The 5,000-nt window shown below is 38.4% G+C and overlaps 1 protein-coding gene across 5 annotated transcripts in view; it reads right to left on the bottom strand.

The window, feature by feature from the left end:
* Nucleotides 1–5,000, bottom strand: part of LOC138048991 (beta-1,3-galactosyltransferase 6-like) — a 38,089-nt gene that overhangs the window by 27,344 nt on the left and 5,745 nt on the right. For 3 of the 5 annotated variants that reach the window (XM_068895079.1, XM_068895078.1, XM_068895076.1), the window contains one exon: nt 1,092–1,225. The gene's annotated coding sequence lies outside the window, so the exon portion shown is untranslated. Of the gene's footprint in view, nt 1–1,091; nt 1,226–1,372; nt 1,467–3,140; nt 3,342–5,000 lie in introns of those variants that run through there. The other 2 variants (XM_068895075.1, XM_068895077.1) reach the window with 2 other exon arrangements.

Raw genomic sequence — 5,000 nt, 5'->3', positions numbered from 1 at the left:
AAAACTAAGACCCTTTTCATTTTAGTTCTCACAGCAATCCCTGGGCCTTGTAAAAAGGCGCAAAAATATAATAAATGCGAAGGAAATCGGGAATAAATCACGCGCAAAGCAGCTAATAAGCCATAGAAAAGAACGGCACAAAAAAACCCTGTATTCCTGAAAAAAATATTTTGTATATCAAAGCTTGAAAATACACGGCCATCTTCACCGCTGACCGCTGACTATCTGAATGATGTTGGGTTAGATTAAAGCGATATACTGTTGAAAAATCCAAAGCTATCTCTCTTCGTGTTAGTACAGTAAATAATCTTCGCATTAGTGAGTCGTAGTAATAAATTGTGTTAAACAGCAACCAGTTATTTTAAAGCTAGTACCAGAAACTGCCTAGGTTCACATATAACACAAGTAATGGAAGATTCACGGAAAACGGAATTTCAAATGTTATGCAGTGGCATTTGAAGGTAACAAAGGTATTTGTAGACTTTATGCTTCGATGTATTGTGCACACATATAAATAAATAAGTATCTGTTCTTCAATAGACGAAGCGAAATGAATATGACTGACCGAGTATTTTATCTTTTCTCCTACCCTATTTCTGTTAACCCTTTTAGAGGCATCCTCTGGGCTTCATGATGCTGGGCAAATCAACATAATGACGTTTCATGTACCACTCCGCAAAAAGCAAAGATCACGTTACATGACATGTTATGCTATCTCATTTCAATTTATCGAATGTAAAAAACCACTAATGTAGGTCCTAAAAACACAACAAATACGAATTTTCGCTGGTAGAAATTGTTGGAAAAGTGAAAATCCTGTTTACTTAAAATGAAATGAAAAACACAACACAGCTGACAACATGGGCATGCTATCGGTCGTACTATCGGTCTATTATCTAAGATCGGTCGGTCGTACTATCGCTCGTACTGGTCGTACTGTATGTATCTATTCAACCATTTGCCTCCAAAAAACACCGCAGCAAGGATGCAGCAATTCACAAGTGACTAAAATCATGGAATGAATTAAAAAAGGCTGGTAGGACGATAATAATAAGCTTTAAAGGATCAATAAGCTTAATTTTAACACAAACCTTCACAAACGATCATCTTCAAACAGATCTTTACTTGAATGGTTCAGGCCCCGGGGTAGAAAACACTGAAGCAAGTCAGTCTTCTTTATACTTTTAAATGGATGCTTTTGGCTTCCTTACTTTACAGATCAGACCTGTTTACAGAGATAAAAAAATGAAGAATTGCTTATGTAGCACGTCAATATTTAAGCTTACTAAAGTCTTAATTTCGCTTTTATAATTTAACCTCAACCTTGAACCTTTATGAAGACAATTTACTCCTTTAACCACAGACAACGTACCTAAACTGCAAGCAATCTCTCTTTTGCACTAAGAACACTTCAAACTGGTTGAAACTGCGGATCGCAAATACCGCGGGCGTTTGTTAGAGCGAAACGATAGCCTGCAATGGTTTCATATTGCGTTTTATAAAATGACAAGACGCCTACATGAGCGTATCCGTGGAATGCGCAAACAGTTAACAAAAATTGTCCAGTTACAGTGAACTTCAACTACAGGTAAACTTCAGAAAATGGCGAGATATTACCAGAAAGATAAATCTGTAACATAATTTGAAGTCGTTTGTTGTAAAAACTCATTATTAATGTTACTAAATTTGCAAATGCAAACAACGAAGCCCCATTAGCGGGTTATAACGACACAACAACAACTTTAACCCTAACGCAAAAAGGAAAAAAAATTTAGAATAAAAACCGTACCTAAAAATAAATTCACATAGAAAATCGACGTCTAAGGTTGTTACATAACAGAGTCAAAACAAAGGACTACACGGAGACGAGGCCGGGCTTAAGGATCGCCCCGAATAAGGGAATAAGCAAAAAGAACATTCTCGAATAAAACACAACTGGTAACACCAGAAACAACCGTGACTAACACCCAAAAAAATTTAAAATATTCTTAATGAGAAACTTAGTTGACCTGGCGTACCAAACACTTTTCTCGAACATCTGAGCCCGGTTGTTCGAAAGCCGATTAGCTTAATCCAGGATAAGCGTAAACTTTTGTTTCAAGTTTTCAATTTTTTGGTGAAAGTTTCTTTTGCTCATTTTTGTATTTCAAGATTGACTTCTTCCAATGTAACGCTTTTCCGAATATCAGCGTTGAACAGCATTTGGCAATAGAGAAATAAACTCCTGGTTAATTTTTAATCTGGGATTAGCGTTAATCGGCTTTTGAACAACCGGGCCCAATACCAAACCAAATTCATGACACTAGGAGAACACATGTTGTAATCATGGGTACTAAAGAACAAGTGGAACCTTAGAAACCAGTTTCTCACAAGACTGTCAATAAGCAATGTTTTTCGGAAAGCGTAACCAAGAACCTTTAATAATATCCCTTAATCCAGCATGAAACACTACTAACCCATTCAAAAGAGCGAGGTATGTGACATTGTGACAATGTCCAAATATGGTCATAGCGCGCTCAATATTGAGCTTTGATACGGCTCGACAACGCTTGCTACGCAGACTATTGACCGGGGGTAAGTGTTTTGTCGAAACCCCTAACGATCAGTTCAGTAATACATGTAGTAACTGTTGTTACACCACAGTGACTGTTGTTGCACCAAGTATTTATTTTATTGCCACGTTGCGCTAGATAGACAAAAGAAAGTGTCACTAATCGTTCTAAGAATCAGTTAAAAAGCCCTTATTATTACATGTTGCGTTGGACAGTGTTATTCGTTACACCTTCCGTTTTCGTTAACCAATATATTTCTTTTCCACTTTTAGCAATTACTACAAGCATAATCCCTACAAAAGCCTTAGCCACACCAATAGTTACTTGTTAATGTTATACTCAAAGAACATACATGTAACCACGTCATTTTGCAAATAAAATAAGTTATATTTTTGTTGAAATTCTCATTGTCGTATTTGCATTCAAAAACATCTTTAACGGCAGCACTCGCTTCTCAATGAAAACTGCTAGTTAAATACACTGTATTCTACTGTGTCCACCGCATAAAATCTATGCACTGAGTACCGGCCTGATCGCAGGTTAATCGGGATGCCGAGAAACGTAGCATACACGAAAACAGAAACTAACCTGGTGAAGTCTCGCAAGCCAAAATGATAAAATGATCACAAGATCTGTGTATATGAGTGTTTTCGAGCTCAACCCGATAACAAGAAAGCCGCGTTTGAGAAAGATGGTAGACCCTGTGTACAATATAGCTCTCTTATTGGGAATGATATGATTCCCAGCCGGCAAGAAATGGTTTTCGATCGATAACACCGGAGGGCGGGTGGAGTTTTGGTTGGACGGCAACGCAGATGTTGTCGAAAGTATTTTGTTCTGACACAATATTTAAACCTTTAGTTTCAGTTGAAGCTAACTAAATAACGACCCAGCTTTTGCGAATGTGACAAATCCCGATATGGTATTTTTATGTAACAATCTATATTGATTCAACTTGAACACTGGATATTTTCATTGCTGGCGAGCCTTAGCGAGGCAGCAGCATATTCTTGATATTAGAGGAAAAAATCGAAATTTGTGGGATGAAAGATCGGAAGCATGCGCAGTCGATTGTGGTGGTATCATGTCTATCATCTGGGGTATTGATACACGTGATGACGTCACGTGCACGTGGAAGGGAATCTGACAGCTTAAAAGCGTTCGAGTCGAGTGCTTTTGCAGTGGGTCGTCATAGATCATCATTCTGGTTACCATCGGTCGTTGAATCAAAATGTCTGCCCGTTGAGGCAAATAATTCGATCGTTGAGTCGCACAATAGTTCTTTGTCCGTCGAAAAAGAACAAAGCTTGCAGCCACAAATGTCCCAGATTCAAAATGTAAGTCGGATTCACCCGTTGAGTATTATTTGCCCGATTAGGCGATAAATTTGATCGTTGAGTCAAAATGTCTCAGATGTCTGCCCTTTGAGGCAAATAATTCGATCGTTGAGCTGTATAATAGTTCTTTGTCCGTCGAGGCGGAACAAAAGCTAGCAACCACAAATGTTCCAGATGCAAAATGTAAGTCGAGTTCACCCGTTAAGACCACCGAAATGGTCAAGTCCAATTGTTTACCAGCCATTCAGGACAAAGGAAAGTTGTTGAGCATGGTATTAAATTGTTGTTGTGTGACTAGCATGTTCCAGGCTCCTAGATAGTAAGGAAAGAGAAAAAACAACATCAAACATGGCGGCCAACCCTTTGACTTCTTCGCGCGATGGTCGTAGCAGATATTACAGTGTACCTGGTTGCCAAAGTGCTTTTTATAACAATCAGGCAGAAAACATTTCATTTTTTTTCTTTTCCCCTCAAGGTCAAAAGTAGGAATCGGTTGCTTTTGGCAATTAAGAGACAAGAAAATTTCCCAAAAAGAGATGTCTTCCAGAAAGTTCTGAGGAAAATGAAGAAAACATTTGGGCTGAATCAGAACCATCACCAAGGTTGCTTGATGAAGACAATGCAAGACCGACAGTGGCCTGCGAAAACTGTGCTCATTTGAGAGGAGTCGTGGAAAAGTTGGCGGTAAAATTGTCACTTTTGATTAAACAAAAAAGTGACGTTGAAAAGGAAAGGAGTGAGCTGAAAGCCAAAATACAAAACTGGAAAAAGGACAGTTTACATCCGAGATCATCAGAGAACAAAAAGGTGTTTTCAAGTCATTCACTGGTTTTCATCCAGTTCTGATCTTTAGAAGGCCACATGGGAATATTTCCCAAACAGAAGTACAAGTAATTTGACCCGATGATCAAGTACCTTGAAATGGTTGATTTGCCAAGACCAAATTACCATGCCAGATGTTTCTGTCCAAATCCACACCTTAACCACACCAAAAACATAAACAATTGTTCAATCACATCCAATTTTAGGGCTCAAACCAGGCTTACTTCCTTCAGGAAAGTTAAATTCTTCACGTTCATCTGACCCATTCTTTGAAGACTCATAGTATTTC

The sequence above is a fragment of the Montipora capricornis genome, chromosome 5 (assembly GCF_036669925.1).
Source record: "Montipora capricornis isolate CH-2021 chromosome 5, ASM3666992v2, whole genome shotgun sequence".
Classification (NCBI taxonomy): domain Eukaryota; kingdom Metazoa; phylum Cnidaria; class Anthozoa; order Scleractinia; family Acroporidae; genus Montipora; species Montipora capricornis.
This window is presented reverse-complemented; position numbering and strand designations above follow the sequence as displayed.